General features: G+C 34.0%; 1 long non-coding RNA gene across 1 annotated transcript; it reads left to right on the top strand.

The window, feature by feature from the left end:
• Positions 1-283: 283 nt before the first annotated feature.
• LOC112212175 lies at positions 284-16106 on the top strand. The gene is made up of 3 exons (XR_002945974.2): positions 284-420; positions 7678-7679; positions 14883-16106. It is a non-coding gene; the product is annotated as an uncharacterized LOC112212175 (long non-coding RNA).
• The last annotated feature ends 2533 nt before the right edge of the window (positions 16107-18639 follow it).

Genomic DNA, 18639 nt, shown 5'->3' with positions numbered 1-18639 from the left:
GTCGACGACGGCTCGACGTCTCCGGCGCACGCATCTGTCCAGAAGGGGCGGAAGGTGCACAGCGTCGGCTCCGTCGAAACGGCGGAAAACGTAACGTGTTTTATCGATTTCGTCGGGTCGGCCATGTTCGTGTCCGCCACCGGTCAGGCGCACTCGTGTCCCACCGTCGAGAGACCGTGCCACCGATAGATTTTCCACCGTCTACACCGTCGTCGATGTCGCAGGGCGTATAACGATGCGCTTGTAAAACGCGACCGCCCCGTGTGTTTTTTCTTTCCTTCACATCGTCAGACACGAGACTCGTTCACGCTCGTTTTCCGAATCGGTCCCGGTCCGTGTCGAGGTCGACCAGCGAGCAACCAGCGAGCAGAGGAAGCTTGCGAGCATCGTTCGAGAGCAGGCAACCGACGAACAAGCACCGTGAGTACTGTTTTTTTTTTTCATCAAAATATCCCTCTTGCGTTTCTTTATAGCAACTATCTCTTCGTTTAGTGAAAATGTGTTTCGGCTCTACTCGTTGATGATTTTTTTCGGTTTAAATCTGGCGAGGAATTTCGGTTGAAGAAAAGTTCTACGGTTTCCTAAGCTCCCTTAAGAGGGCTGTTTCTTCGGTGCTCTCCTCCTTCGTTTAGCTAGATATCGCTTCCCTTTGGCGGTTCTCCGTTGATGTCATAAATAGACGTCTTTTTATGGACTTTGTGAAATTCCAGGTCTTTATTAAACGGTCTTTTCGATCGTGCTCGTAATGGTCCTTCTTAATGGCTAGGAACTATGTAGACGATAGCAAATTAGAGTGTTTCACAACAGAGATTACATGTTTCTTTGATTACCTTTTATATAGAACCGATATTTCTCATCTTACGTCCTATTCTTCTCCTTTTTCGTGTTAATCTTTTGAAAAGAAAAAAGACGAAAGTTATTTTTTTTACATTTTTTCAATATAAACTGTACCTCTGTCGCCTGGTGATCAGTCCTAGATAAGGACGAAAGGGTATAGGGATAAAAGGGGGGAACATTTCGTGGGTATGAGCACAATCTAGGCCTTCGATCATCATGCAAAGCAAGCATTTTCGGTCACTTGATCCCAGAACTATTTCCGAGAACGGTCGTTGGACGATATTTGGCTCTGTCGTTTCAAAACTTTCCTTTTTACCTTCGACTTCTTCGTTTATCGTCGCTCGCCCGCTCGTCATCGTCCCTTCGTAGTTCGTCCATCTCTTTGGAACCGTTCCCCACCTCTTTACTCTCGCAGTCCTCGGCGATTTTTCTTTGTACTCGACAGCTTTTGTACCGATCGTGCACCAACCAGTCAACCGTATCGATATCGATCCACAATAATTCTATTCCTTCGATTCACTGCTCGTAGCCTTCTTTTCTTTTTTATTCCTCATTTCACCGTCGTTCCTCGTCGTGACACGAACGTTTCTCAGCTGCACACACCACTCGAAACGTCGACCAGTGAAAAACGTGGGCGAGCCTGGCTAATCGATTTGCCTCCTGGCGTGAAATTTTCTGCTTCTAATTTTCTCAAGTGTTCCATGTCGCGACCCGATTACAGGGCCAATCCTTCCGCGCAAAACGAGCCAGCAACCAGTGAATAAAGAGACATTTCATGGACTCGCGGATCCCCGCCTTTCAAATTCCCTCCTCTCTCTCTCTCTTTCTTTCTCTTTCTCTTTCTCTCTCTTGCAGTCCTTTGTTGACGCAATGATAACACGCTTTCCGACCGTAAATGCTTCCAAAACGATCAGCAGTATTTTGCCTCGCGACTCTAAAATTTGAATTGACTGTGCCGATAAATTTTTGCACGAGCTAGTCGTTCACTCGTATCTTGTTATAATTGTTTGGTGAGATGAAATTTAGGCTTTTGGTTTTTTGGTCGGTTTTGATTTGGAGGCAGTCGACACCCAGTTCCGCCGTTGCTGAGTGGTTATAGGTGGATGGTATCAGTGATCGATTTGATTCACTGGTAAATGGTTTAGGTTTCTTCGTGCTTTTTGGTTGCTTGATGGTCTTTTCTGTGCGAATGCATTTCAGCGTTACTTAAGAATATGAAATTTAAAGAGAAGAGGGCTTTGAAGATTCTGTTTATTCGTGTCTGTTATGAAATCTTGGACTTCAAATTATTGTTTTGTACAGAGGATAGTCCTTGATAATTTTATTTCTGACACTATGATATTTTATTATATTTTGTTTTGTTCAAACACAAACGTGCGTATATTGCAGTATCTGAACACTGTTCTCGAAGATATTTAAAGATATGTGGAAAAATGCTTCATTATAGTCGTAGTTATTCTATTTTATGATATTTAACTTACTTTTCATTATATCGTACCCTTTCTTTCTTCTATATATACATTCTTAAAAGAATATTTATGATTCTTCATTGTTTAGAAGAAACCGCATAAAAGTTTCTATATTCTGCAGTTATACGTGGTGGTTTCCGGCGCTATTGACAAGCGATCAGTATGTTCAGCTTTTGTATAACGACTCTACGTTATTTTGTTTCGCTTTAAAAACATGTTCTATCATGCGATTCCTTCGACATTTCATCATAAAAGTCACTACAAATTGTACGTCAATATGTGAATAATATTTCATCCAAGTAAACATTTCATATCTGCGTCCTTTACTTTACCATTTAACGTTACTAAATTACATATAAAGCGTAATTTAGTTAGTTTGAAGGATCCTCAATTACTTTATCTCATTTACGTCAACATGGTCGAGCATATAGATTTTAATTTAATCTAAAATTTAACAGATAAAATTTGCAGTCGCTTAAATAGTCAAGTAAAAAGATTTATCGAGAAATCAAATTCTAATTATTTATATATTTATATCTATATAAATGAATATTTTCAAGAGAAAACTGGGATTTAATTCAATCCACTGGTGCATGAGACTTGTCAAAAATTTGTGTTCATAAACGTTTAACCAATTATTTATTGATTCATTCTTCACACTGCTAAAAGGCTTTAATGATCAAATAGAAAAATTCATCGGAGAACAAAATTTTAATTACCATGATCCTCTTGCGCAATGATTTATCAACAAATAATCTTAGTGAATTGGCAAATTATAGATTGTAGTTTGTAGACTTCTCTTGCACAATTTTATGTCAAATAAACGTAGAACTCATAAAATTTGACGCTCCTATGCAAAGAAATTTGTCGACACTGATAGCTTCTAACTTGTGATTTATAAAAATGAATAATATTAGTTAAATAACATAAGGGTCTCCATACATTTATAAACAAATACGATCAAGCATATTGAATTGTATATTATAATTGTATATTGACATGTGTGTGAGATTTACAGAATTTGTTTTACAAACCCTCGATTAATTATGTACCTTATATTTCTTAAATCAATTATCTACCAGTCACACTGTCGATAAATTCCAACAATAAAAACGAAATTAATTGAGAAAATAGATAGCAAATTCTCATTAGCATATATTTTAATATGCAACAGAGAATGAATCAGAGCGAAGACGGATAATTGAACGATGATCGCGTTGAGAACATCCTTGAGAAGGATCTAGGCCAGTCGATAGTCTAACGAACGCTATCTTATAATATAGAAATCCGTATCAGAGTGAATTATTATTGTGATAAAAAGAAATAGTTATACTATCCCTTTACATATACTACGCTAAACGTAGTTAACGTGTCCCCTCTATATAATGAAACACCGTGCGACTCGCATCGAGATTGAAATTATAAACTAGTGTAGCGTTTCGCGTGAGTCAACGAAACGTCAACGTAATTGCGAAATCATCCGACTGTGCCTGTCCGTGATACGAATGCAGAAACTGGCTTTATTAATACCGCTGTGTTAATTCAAATTGGCGTATCTGTCCAAGAGTTGGTTTTGACTTTTAGACGTTAAGAACGAGTTTTAGCATTTAACGATCAATCGTCGATTTCGCATAGGAATACAAGACATTATATTTTCGATTTTTATATACTGATACGGCTTTCTTGTTTAATATGCGCATAGGTAAACCATTTCTGAACAGTATCTGACAGCAGTGATTTGATTTAAACGAAAGTTGCAAATACGACCTTACGACTTGGCAGAATTATGGCTAGAGCTAATTACGGAACTTAGAAACTTATCGTTTATATTTTAAGGACCAAGTAGAAAATCGTAAATATTGAAATATCTTAAAATTTTGAAACTTTGGCTTTTATCTCTTTTTCTAAGGAGATTTTAGTTCAAAATGTTTGTATAACCCTCTTATTTAGAAAAAAATAACTATTCAAACAGAGAGCGACAGGTCATGAAAAATTCAATATTTACATCTAAAATGCTATAAAATTCATTCAATACGTTAATTCGAGGAATTTTCATATATTTCGTGAAAAACATGTTTATGTAATCTTTGATCTAAAACTTTTCCATTTAAGAGAAAAAGAAAAATTTTTAAGGAGAGAAAGATAAGCCGAAGTAATCATTTCAATTCAGTCAGTATCGTTTCGATAAATTTTCATATATTTCGTCCAAGAAATCTACAGACATTTTATTCAGAAGAAAAAGAAAGACGATCGAAAGAAAGTCAAACAGGTCGGAGCAATTTTATCGTACAGAAATAAATCGCTATGGTCATTTTTAGCCATGTCACGTCGGATTATCGTGACACAACTATATTGGAGGAACACATGAAAAAGTACTTTTTACTCGAGTAGAATGGAAACTTAGGAATATCTGAACACTTATAGACGAAGAGACTGGAAGAGTATAGTTAATATTATTGGACCAGTATCTATAAGTACGTGGTTGTATCGATTCGTGCTTCAGCGGTTCTCTTGTATCCATGAATGTACTATAGACTATGACACGTTTATACATGAAATCTAAATTCTATATTGAATTAAAAACGCGATTTAAAAAGTAGGTCAGATTTATAAATCTTGTAGATTTGACTGTAATTTTTCGTCCCTTTTCTAGTTAAACATTTCAGAACAAACATTACCGCATCTACTATTTTTATAGTAACTTCATTGTATTACTATTTTTACGGCAAGTCCATCGTAAGTTCCATATTATGGTAAAGATTATGTACTATAATAATTGTAATATGCTCCAATTAAAATCCTCGTTATAACATACATAGCTTGAACGTTATTGTAAAATCAGAATGTAAAGTCAACATTATATTCCTAAATACTGAGTAATTTCCCATCGTAGTTTTAAAATGAATATAGTTCCACCTGAATATAAGTGTTGCTTTAATTCCTCGTTTGGTATTTTTTTGGTATTTTTTTACTACTTCTTTCGTTGTAAATTCTGTTGCAATCAATTTATAGGATTTCATGAAATTTTACACCAATCACAATTCTATTACTTTGATGCATCAAGTCAAAGACTGAAATTTTAATTCAAAGGATAAGATCATTTTTAAGGCAAGATAACTTTAATTCAAGGCATGCGACCAATAAAGATAAAAATATTTTTAAAGGCAGATATGTTAATTGGCATAATTATATTAAATATTATATATTAAATTATCAAAGTTAAATAATTTTGAGAAAGATTAAATGTCTTGTTGTTTCTTTCTTTCTCGAAGACTCGTATTAGTTTAAATCAGATATACTAAAAATTAACTGCTAAAAATATATAATTCTGTCGGATTATCAAAATTAAATTGTTATTCCACGGCCTTATATAAAAATTTTGTTTATTCTAGCATAAATTTATTCAAAGCACACGTCGATCTAGCTTTCTCAAGTATCTGCACTTTTAAAGAACGCATAACCAATTACAAAGACAATAAAACGCTCACTGAAAGAAGAAAACGAGTTTAGATGACAGTGTCAGAACTCGAACTAGCGAGGTCCTACGGCTTGTCTTCAATTATAGATCTAATAACACAGAACGGTTCCTTCAGTCGCGTTTAACGTTGTGGGACGGGCAGTTTACGGATGGGACGAGAAAATGTGCGCGATTTTCCTGATTAAAGAGCACTTTCTTTGAAACACTTCCCTTCATTCTTCTCATCCGCTTCCATAAGCTTTACTTTTACAGTGAACTTTACGCAACTATTTTCTCATGATCGTCTAAATATTCTGAACTTTTTTCCTTAAATGTGAAGCTCGTACGATAGCTAGTCACGCATATAATTTTTCGTTAATTTTTTGATATTTAAATGTATGAAAAATATAAGAGTGATTTTAATATTTCATAATTTAGCGTGAAATAAAGAGCGATAAGTTTTTCTTACGATACAAACATTTTGAGATTTCCATAGTGATAGAAAAAATATTAATACTACGTGAATATTACGTGATTGACTACTATATACACCTTAAAATTTCAGTCCCTTACTTTCTAATATCGAAACTTTTACATTTCTTCGAACGAATATCGAGTTACGTTAACATATCGGATATCCAGATTTTACGATAAAAGTTAATATCAAATTCCATAACGATGCAAAACATGCTGAAACTCAGGCTATTGAATTCCACTGGTTTCGAACCGGTCGAATCGATTTTTCAACTAATTAGCAGTTATATTAATCCCACAACGAAAAGAAGATATAATTCCTGCAAAAAATACCATGACGATCGACTTGAATGATGTCAAGCACACTCATAATCGTCTGTTCAGGATGGAAAAAGAGAGAAGAGTCGCTTGAATAAAAATCCCCCGAGGCAGTTTTGATCGTCTCTTCAAGAATTCAGTTCTCCAGCTTTTTGATGAGCTTTTGCGTGTTTTGGAAATTTGATGCCCGAAGCTTTCACGATCGAAGTGCGCGATCATAATTAAAATTTCAAAATCTGTCGAAACATTTTCCTCTTTCACTTTGAACGAAGTTTATACGCTCGTTACTTCACGGTGAAGAGAACCTAGAATATTTCCCGATTCTGAGGCAACCATATTCCGGGTATTCTGTGATTAAAGACGAAGTTGAAATTCTGTTGAAGTTGTAGAAATGTTTTCTTAGCGGTTTTCAAACTGGAAGTTTAATTGTGACACTATATGTCTAGAAAGCAATGTTACTGTCTGACCATTTGTAGGTAATTGTTATTTCGTGTATGTCTTTATTTCGATTAAAATTTTGTTTATTTTGATTAAAACGAAATAAAAGGCTAATTTTATATTACGAAGAATTTTTGACTATTTTAATGATATAATATAGACCAGAAGGTATTGCAAGCAGCATCAAAATTTCAATGTTTGTGTTACACAATTAATATACATATTACAAGATTCAAGTGTATAATTAAACACACGATTTGATTAAGCAAATTCTCATCTAACTCAAACACTTTTTACATGACTATCACGAGCGAAACGCATTTTCTTAGATGTAACGAAAAATATACATATATAACTATAAAATAAATATGAAAGTGTATACGTGTAAACAGTATATAAAAACAGAAACTAGGACAAAAAATGAAAACTTCGTTATGAATACTCTGTCGTGGAACTTTTTTTTCGAGTCAGAAAGAGAGGCGACTGAGAACGTTCATGTAAAGGAGTTACTCAATGAATCTCAAGGTTTCGTGAATTTAAAAAGTTTCACATGAAATATATACAGAAAATATTCCGCAGCGAAATCGCGAAACTTTGCCAGCATGGTCGGGAAACTATTTCAAGCAAAAAAATATTACATAAACCATGAGTAAATTTCAAGGAAGTTCGTTTTGAAAGTCTGAGAAGTTTGTTGGTAGAAGCGACAAGTATTACGCTATATGATTTACATTTAATACCCTTTTAATTTATTGTATGCAAATTAGCTTCGTGCTATATATATATATATCAAATTCATATCACTTTTGTTCATCTTCATAAGTAATCATAATACTTTGACGAGGTTAAATTCTTGTCAAATTAATTTTCATTCCCACTCTGTGTGCATATAATAAAATAATAATATAAAATAATTTTATATAAGGGTGGTTGGTAACTGGTGGTATAAGCGGAAAGGGGGTGATTTTACGAGAAAAAAGAAGTCGAAAATATAGAATAACAATTTTTCGTTTGAGGCTTTGTTTTCGAGAAAATCGACTTTGAATTTTGGCTCGGTACGCGTGCACTTTATCACGTCTCGTTATAACGGATCTCACTGTAGATTTAAAAAAAATTAAAAAAAAGAAAATTAAAAAAAATGTTTATTCTATATTTTCGTCTTCTTTTTTCGCGTAGAATCACCCCGCTCCCTTCCGCTTGTACTACCAATTACCAACCACCCTGTATATAAAGATTCCTGCAGTCTATTTCCAAAATGTATCTGTCGATGTTATGAATAAGGAGAATCACCAAGATTCGGTAGCAAACAGTATCAGGAAGCCACTATTCTTCGAAATTAATAGCTAACTAATTACTACAATCTGTTAACAAATAAAACTTCTATAATTCGCTTCTAGAACTTTTACCAAAGTAAACATTATACTATAAAAAACTGTAAAGTAATTTTTTCGAGCGATTTTCCGGCCATCGCGAGGTTCGTTTACGTCGGTCACTAGATGTGAACGATAAGGAGTCAGCGAAGCTCGTAAACGCCGATTGCGTTATGAAACTACTGCGAGCAGATTCGAGACGCAGCGGTTAAATCCCATTGAAAAATATCCCTATTGATTTTACACATTCGCCCGTGGATATATGAGACGATAGGAAAGACGAGGAACGGCAGGAGGCACACACGCCGCACGGTTTCTCGCGCCAGATTCATTCTGGTCTGGATCATTTCGCGAATTAGCCTGAATTCGTAAGTCAAACATAATTAGCAAGCTTCGTGAATTCCAAGCACGTTCAGATCCAGCTCTTTATTTGCTCCGTAACGTTCGCTGCTCGAAGATCCTGTTACGAGCTCGCTCGTGATGCTGAATCGTATGTTCACGCTCATCTTCGCACTCGCAGTCTAAGCGTTTGGAGTCTAAACGAATGGAAAGTAGTTGCTATGACTGCTATTAAGCTGATAATTGCCTATGATAAATGCTTAAATTATTTTCACATATCTGGTAGAAAAGTGAAATACTTGAGATTTAACCTTGGAAATGCGAATCGAAATGACGTAAAATATACATACGTAATACGTGTAATCACTTACAAGAGTATTCGAGCACTTTTCGTGGAAGTCTCTTATGAATATATCGTGCGTCTTGTAAAAAAGAATTTGGAATTTCATCAGCGATGCAGCGAGTACAAAAGTCACAACGTAGGATCAAATAAGAGGAATGAGCATATTCTTTATCACGTTACATTATATAAATATTTTTGTGTTTGAAAATGTATAACGCCAGAGGTATTTCATTCTAAAATTTGAGAAAATATTTACCCAAAAATCTTCGTCATAGCAATTATCTGCAAAGTGCGGAAAACAGGAAATCTTTGAGTATCGAAATAAATAGTACATGTTCGAGAAAAATGATGCAAAGAGAAAAAAAATGGTCAACAACCTCAGAGAACATCAACTTGTGTACGTAAATAAAAGAATGGATATTAATTAAGGAGTAGACACGTGTGTACTTACATCGGCTAGAGTTTAGCCGGTAAACGAGCCAGTATTAGGAAATCGATGCAATTGTTCTGGAACTTTAGATACGAAACTCGATTATGGCGAGAAACTATCATTACGACTAAGTGGTTAGCCGATCCCCGGAGGGTTGAGTGACGCGTGAAACCCTGGAAACACGACGCCTTTTCATACCCACGCGTCTCACAGTAGCCATAGCCAGAAGAGTACAGCTTCCATTAAAATTCGTAACGCGCTTACGTTAAAGTGAATCGTTCTATCTACGTCTCTTTCCGTAAAACGTTACGCCATAAATAGAACGATGATTCCTTACGTTCTCACTGGAGTACGAATATTTATGCAAATTTACCGTCGCGATTTACCATCGCGTGAAAAACGTACCTTCAGCCCAGGAAGAGCACAAGTTATTCCGAGAAGTTTCTAACAGCTGAAGTGGGATTCGAAGACAGTGAAATTAAAATGTACGTTTTTCTTCGTCGTTTTACATTACATGTTTATGCAAACTCACACGTCCTTACGAATATAATTAGAAAAAATGGAACCTGGGCAGAGATCAGTTTTGCCCACCAAATATTAGAATGGATACTGCACCTTGAATATTTTATACATTTTTGCATATTACGTACATCTTGTGCATTTTTGCATCTTTAAATTTTTCATAAATGCATACAAATCCGCACTCTAGTTCTCGTAAATTTATCGTGCGATCTTGTTCTTCTTCCATGGAATAATTATTAAATTGCGAGGAGAATTTTGTTATGGAAATGTTTTTTTGTAAATCTTGCTTCGGGAAATTTCAGTATAATTCAGTATAAAGATATTGCTATTCGGATTCATAAGGAAAAGCTCGTTCCGATTTTTAAGGAAAATTCAAACGCAGTACATTTCAATTTCGATACACATTTATTGAACTTTATACGTGCCATTTTGTTCCACGACCTTCCTCCATCTTTCACGCAACTTGAATATTCCATCCTACCAGAATCTCTCAGATTTTTCGGCGAAAAATTTTTCAATATGATTTTTTACGTCGACCGAAAAGTTAACATTTTTTCTATCACGAGAATTTTATAATGACCTAAATAGGTGAAAATCTGAGGATACGATGTCTGATGTATACAGTGGGTGGGGTAGCACATCCGGACCAAGCTCCAACAGCTTTTGTCGAGTAGTCAAAGACACACGAGGCTGTGCATTGTCCTGATGAAACACGACGCTCTCCCGATTCGTTAGTTTTTGTTCAATTGCTCTCTTTAATTCGTCTAATTGCGAGCAATACTTAAATTTATCGTCTGGTTGTTTGGTAGAAACTCAATACAAGAATCCTTTCCAATCCCACGAGACACAAAGCATGATATTCTTCCGATGAAGATCGGCTTTAGGGGCGACTAAAGGAGATTCATTCTGCTTTCCAAAGATCTTTTCCGCTCAACATTATTATAAATAATCCATTTTCTATCCATCGTCACTGCTTGTTTCAAAAATGGTGTCTCCTCGTTGCGTTTATAGAGCGAGTTGCAAGTGAAAATGCGATCCATCAGATTTTTCTGCGTTAAATCGTGGGGACCCATACATCAAAACGCTTTATATAGCCAAGCTTCACAAAATGGTCGTGAATGGTGGATTTTGATATTTTGAACATTTTTGCTAGATCCGTGTTTTGATCTGATCTTCATCAGTGGTGGAGGACCTACCCGGGCGTTCGTGATCTTCAAGGTTGAAATCATCAGCTTTAAACCTAGCAAATCACTTCCGCGCAAATCCTTCAACTATAGCACCGTCTCTAAATGCCTATAATGCACTTTGTTTTCTTCCATATTTCAAAGCGTATAAAACTAATAAAAGTCAATGTATCGAAACGAAAGTTTCTACTAAAGATACTTGAAATATCACCTTTTAGAATATGTACACGAGTCATTAGTTTTCAATCATTCTGATATATTCAGACCTGACCTAATGCCAGCTACCGAAAACCGACACGAACTTTCCGAACATAGAATTTAACATATTTCATAATTAAGTATTTTATGTCGATTGTTATAGATATCTCATACTTCTGCAATATTTATACCATATCATTTCACTTCACCTTTGTCACAATGATGATAGCATCGCCTAATGTCATTGTAATAAAGACTTCATTGCTATATAGAAGTGCAAAGACTATAGGAACAGAAATTATATCTACGTTAATGCCTTGTGAATGCTTTCTACAACCAGTAATTCCTTTTTATGATATTCCACAGCTGTCTTTTTACACTTTTGCAATTTTTATCTGTTTGATCTTCTCTTTTGTTAGGGAAATTAAATTATACCGAATTATAATGGGAGAGATATTATTATTAAAATTATGAGGATTGTAAAAGAAGAACCTAAATAGAAATTAATTCGATATGAGGGATTTATTGCAATCTTTCGCGACGAGTACTATAAATACAATATAATGGTAGAAATACACGAGTAGAAAAGGAGAAAGAGAAAGCACGGAATAAATCCCAGTATAACGTATCAATATCAATATATGCTTTAATTAGAAAATACTTCAAAAATACATAGTTATAAAGCGTTATAAAGCGGAGAATTTATTGTTTGTTCGGTTATGAAAAACTGTATAAAAACAGAAGAATAACAAATTCCATCTCGCTAGGTTAAAATTAACACACGCTTTTATTGTTCTATCGAATGAATGCTATCTTGTGTTTGTTTTAAGCAGTACAAATTTACAATTTAAATCATTTGTTTGTAGAAGGCAAACAACTATACGGTTGACGTAACATAACAATTATCGATTACTCGTATCGTTTCGATACGTGTCACGATCTTTCTAGCGATTTTTATGAACTGCAACAAGATCGACGATACGATTACATGTCAAAGAAATTTATGTTCATCGAAGAACACACGTTAAGTCACTGCAACGCCCACGTATGCTTCTTGCTTTCCACAGTGCCAAGTTAGGTATCGATCTTGCATATTCAAAAGCAGATTAGATTACTTTTCCTTATGTGTGCTGATAAACAAATTCACCGCTCTATAAATTATTACAATTATCTACGCGAAATAATATTTACATTGAATAAAAAGAATCTGTTTATATTCGAATTACTTTCCGAGTTATATATCTCTGGCTTTAATATTTTTTTAAGATACCTCAGACGAATAAAGCAAGAGAAGCGATTATAAATGTTCTTTCTTATGATTATATCTTGTAGTTTTCCTCACCGTCACGGTAAATCGAAAGAAAACTAATTTTCTCGCCTTTTAAAATGTCTCTGCATACCTAATCTCGGTTTCACAAAAAACGGCAGTTGTTTATAATTCAAAGAAAGAATGATTTACACGAGCCACTTTACAAGACTGGTTTCTTTACTCGAGCTTGCATGTCAGCAATGAAATTTTTATGAACGAAATTATACAAACTTGACAAAGAGAAATAATACACGTTTATGTTAAAGAAACGTGTTACGTTATTCATATTTCCCAAATTGCGCTACATATTTTATTGAACGAACTGTTCTACTTTAATCTTCGTGTGATGCAAAAAAGTTATGAATATGTATCGCGTTGCAAGAGCACCGATAACATTAATATCCATGATATCAAACGAGGATAATATTATTAATATTAATAACATCGTCACTTTGCTCTCGCAACCAATTAGAGCATCATTAAAGACCTCTACAAACACAAACTTAATGAAACAATTGTTAAAAAGAATCGAATTGCTATATGAAAAAAAACTATATGCCATACTGAGACGTGATAAAAGTAGACGAGAACTCTGAAATATGAATATCGCTGATAAGTTGAACAAAAGTTACTATTATCATTTCGTGTGTTTCATTAGATATTCGCCAAATATACGTATGCAGCAATATAATATCCTAAATTGATAGAAAATAGTAAAACAGTAATTGGTGAATTCTTGATTTATTTAATGTATCTAATAGTAACTATATATTATGTAACAAGGAATTTTTTGGCATTCATACATGAATTTTAGAATTACTATTATAAGTAATTGATAGTATTAAGAGCATTTAATCGAGGAGTTATTTGGAATACTGCCGTATCCGACAAAATCGTGCTCCGAGATACTCAAAATTGAATTTTCCTTTTGTTTATAGAATCGCGATATTTATAAAAAGCCTACAAAATAGATAGTGCAAAAACTTCATTTTTAATATAGAAGAAAATGATATCGAGAAAAAACGATTACATTACTTCTAATACGAAATTACAGAGCTTTAAAGAGATGATATAATTCTGAACGTCCTTTTCTCGAATATCAATCTGGTTTCCACGTTACATTCCAACGATTACGACATTGAAAGTAGTTACGTATATACAGTGTCTCATTGAACGTACATTTAAGTAAATATAAAGCAATAAAAACAGATATAAGAATTTTTAAAGATATTTATTGAATAGAAAACAAATATGAGAGAAAAAAATTACATTTGTAGCTTAATTTGACGTCAAATTTTATCAATAGTAAATGAAATATTTATGAATTAATTTTTCTGCCTTATAACTCAATTTTCAATTTAGTTTTCAATTTAATTTTTTGCAATTTTACATTTCGAACGTATCGAAGTTATTAAGAGTGCGAAAGATAAATTCAAAAAAATACATGTATATTTAAAAGTGTCAAAATAAAAATTGATAAAAATTCTCTGTTGGCATTTCGTAAAAGTTCAAAATTCTTTAAAAGTGTCTCTTTTGTAGTTTTTAAAATATTAGATCGAAAAAGGGTGTCTCTCCAGAAATTCAGAAATTCACGTATAATGAAATCTGCAGATTATAAAAATGCGATAATCTGCAAAAAGGAATATTCCGAGAAACGCCCGCAGTCTGAAGAGCCCCTCGATAATCATTTAAGACATTTATGTAATTACAATTTAGTATTGAATTTTCTACGAGAATTATTTTTTCTACAATTGTGGCATTTGCTTTTTCTATTGAACTCTACACTAAAAACTATACGTATTTATTACCCTACCTTAAACCGAAACCGTAAACAACTGTTTCCTAAAATATGAAACAAAAATCCATGTAACCGTGCAATTGCCTTAATTTATTCGTTTTACGGCTAATCCTACTGAGGAATTTTTCGTCGCAGATTTTCGAGCTTTCGTTCCGCGTCAACTACCTTCTATAATTAAGTTAATTAAGAGAAAGTAGCTGCTGCGTATACTCCTACAAACCTATTTCCCAAGTGTTCCTAGGTATTTCAACGACCGCGAAAACGCGTACCTTCGTCGGATTATACTTGAAGCGAGAGGCAATGCGGTAAAATGAAACGAAAAAATAAGGTAAAAGAAAAAAAGAACGAGGAGAAAGAAAGAATGAAACGGCAACATCCATCGAATCCTTTGTTTCTAAGAATGGCTGCCAGCTCGTGGAGAACGCCGACGACTATTGCGTGCGTGGGTGACGCGTGCCTGACGTCAATTTATCGTCGCCGCGACGATAACGATTATTTTGTTGGGTTGCGCCTCCGTTATCGCGTTATCGCATTTTATTGGAGGCCAATGTCGAAGTCGGCGAAATGAAAAATTTACAATCCGCTGATTGATAAGACAAACGATTTCTTTGAATTTTTAGCGCAATGTTAGCTCCTGTTTCACGACGTATTGGTTAGACTTGCCACGATTTATTCGGAAAAACGCGAGAGGATTTTTCAATTTTGATTTTCTACCATTTTGGTTAACCCAACTGTAAATGTCCGTTATTTGTTGGAAATTCGTTCTCTTCTTACCCTTTGACGCATGAAACGGTGAATTTTGCTTTACTTGCAACTGGCAATGGAAATTAAAAAATATGAACTTGGGTATGAATTAATAAATATAAATTTCATATTATGGAATGTAATTATTGAAATGTTAGAGAAGGAAATAAACTGAATTTTTAGTGAGAAATTGCTTGTTCCAGGGAACAAAGTTATTTGATACCTGGTTCCGAATACAGCGAAATCGTATTATGGATCATAGTATCAAAATAATATTATATACAAAATAATATCATAATAAAGCTAATCGCCAACTAATCAATAATCGCCAACAAACTATGTATAGTTGATTATAATAATTTCATATACGTTCGATAAATACCCGTAGTCTATTAATCTCTATGTAAGTAAAGGGAATCGTTGCTTTTCCAATACATCAGGAAGTGATTCAGACACAGCTTCGAGCGGAAGACTCGCCGTAGCAAGTAGTAAAGTCTTATCGATGTCAGGCAGTTAGACAGTCAGACAAGCTACCACACCCACCGATTATTCTCGAACATTTCCTATCGCTTCACGATATTTAATATTAACCGTGATATTTTAAACCAATTTCCGTTGATTATTACGTCGAAGTACGATACTTTAGTTCTCTAATACGTCATCATAAATACTGACGTAACCGATAATCATCGAGACACGCACAGTGTAATATTATCTGTTTAACGAGCCTGATTGAACGCTACAAGAAAAAGTTTCCGGAGTTCTTGAACCGTGAAAGTACCAGGAAGTAGGATGCTTGTGACTTTTAATGATTTGACTAGAACTTTCAGTGGTAAGCTGAGCGAAATTGAGTTTCGCGTACGTAATTTGGGTTTGCACTGATTCGAGGATTGTCGATTCCTTTGGAAAGGCTTTTCAAAGGCTTTAAAAAGGAAATATGTATCGACAAATTACAGATTGTAAATTTGTTTGCTTACTAAATAGAAATATTACAAAACATTTTTATTATAGTGAATTGCTTTTTCCTTAGCGCGATTATAGAACAATCGAAGATGACATAAAGAGTAATTTAAAAATGAGTGTAATTTAAAATGGGTATATATAATTAAAATGTTATTATATGTTGTTGTATATATATTATATATTAGTATATAATTAAAAAATGTGTTTCATCTTGCAAAGGCTGTCCTTTTATTTAATCTTTTTATGAAATATGTATTTTTATCGCCAAATCGTTGCCTGAGAATCAATATTTGAAAAATATTATCCTTGAAAGAACTTCACAAATACCGTGTATAGTTAAAAGACTTATTTTTAGACCTATGGGATTGTTCCCATTTTAATTATGTCATGTTAAAATACTTTCTTTTGATTATTATTTGATTTTATTATTTATGATTATTCTTTGCACAACTTCTTAAGTTTACCGTGTATATTTAAAAGACTTATTTTCGAACCTACAGGATTGCTCCCATTTCAATTATATCACGTTAAAATAGTTTCTTTTAATGATGAAATGACATCCAAATCAGAAAATCGATAAAAGTAAATTTGTCGTACTTTCCTTGCATCTTCTTCAATCTAATATTAATATTGAATTAGAAAGCAATATAATATTTCATATGAAATTTTAATTTTTGCTTTTAATATTGAACAAAGTCTACAACATGACAATCAGATGTCAATTTCCAAATTTAGAAAAATTGTATTTCGCGTGTACCAACCTGGTAAAATGAAATGTAGAGAAAACATAAAATGGAATAATGAAACGTAATCATATGGAGTATGTTTTCATACTCCATGGTACGTAATATCATCGCGTAAATGCAACGTAAAGAAGACGTCTTATCGAGAGGAAAGGAATGATAACCAAGTATATGTAAGCGAAGAGGGGAAAGTTATCACGACACGAACATGCCAGTGGGCTAAAATAATTCTTTGCTATATTCTCTACAAGATCTTACTGCTTGTGTTTTCTAGCTTCCTGCTTTCCCTTCTACGTAGTTAGGAATCCTCTTTCTCCCTAGCCATAATTTTCGCGCATCAGCCTGCTCCGTAGTTTTTTTTTTTCTCTCCCCTTTACACACGCCCACGCAACTCCTCTCAGTGGCAATTTCCCCTTGCGTCCTCGAACTTAGTTCAAGGTGACATTCTATGGATGAGAATAGAGAATCTTACGAGATACTCATTGTTATTTCTGGCATACCGCCATTTTATTTCTACGAATGGGGCGCCATCGAGTCTTCTTTCTTTGGAGCGATTCCTTTTCCCCCCTGTAAATAAGCTACTGCGTATCAAGTCTGTTGGAAAGTTGTCATAAAGGGATTTTTCTCAGCTTAGGCAAAATATACTGAAGTGAATAAAACGACCTATCGCATTAGAACAGTTAGGAAAAATTCGATAAACTTGATAAATCATGGAAGCTTTGGAAGCGTGAAAAATTAACATGTTCGGTGTTAGTAATATTAACATTAACAAATAGCCACCGCATTCAAAATTTCGAAAACGGGTAATAACGAAAATTATTCAAACTTATATGAAAACACATTGTTCGAAGTTCTCCGTGCCCTTTCATAGCAAAATTGTTCAAAATTATTTTTTCATCGCTCTTATAGGATGAAATATATATGAATCGTTAACATTCCCAACGCTTAAGAAGAAAGTAAAACATCCTACAGAGGATTAACAGGATTTCATGCATTTAAAAATTATTTGAAGATCTAATGAGAGAAGACGTAGCTTAATGGAAGAGCTTAATGAAAGTCAAATAGAAACGTATTAGGAGATTGCATTCAAGGAGATTGCAGCTACTACAGTAAGGACGAAGAAAGTTTCGTATATATAGATGGAGCAAAGTCAATTGATCGCTCAAAGTCACTTAAACAATGTCACAAGATTACAACTGATCGTATCCTTTGTAATTTTACTATATATTTCGACTTTACTATATGTTTTGTCCGTATTTGAGATAGAATGTAATATACATATCGATAAAATTGGAATTGAAGGTAGAGAAGATGCTACCATACTTCCGGTGACAGACAACAACTCGAACAAACACTCGTCGTAGTTAAATACAAACTTGTTAGAATTGGTCGAGTTACAGATCGTTTAGATCGACAATGGTTTCTCGTTTTCTCAATAAATCCAAATTTCTGGAATCTTTTTTAATTATACAAAATTAAATCTTGTCTATGAAAGATATGAAACATTGGTTTTCCATTACAAATAAATAAATATGACAGATATTATCGATATCTGTTTTTCCTGCAGTATTTATATTCTTATTGCGCTTTTTGAAAGTTATTAAGTGATACATTATATATATATATTGCATTTCAATCATGCATATATATATATATATATTATATATATATATATTATATTTATATATATATATTTATATTTATAT

This window comes from Bombus impatiens, unplaced genomic scaffold (genome assembly GCF_000188095.3).
Source record: "Bombus impatiens unplaced genomic scaffold, BIMP_2.2 scf_0127, whole genome shotgun sequence".
Classification (NCBI taxonomy): domain Eukaryota; kingdom Metazoa; phylum Arthropoda; class Insecta; order Hymenoptera; family Apidae; genus Bombus; species Bombus impatiens.
This window is presented reverse-complemented; position numbering and strand designations above follow the sequence as displayed.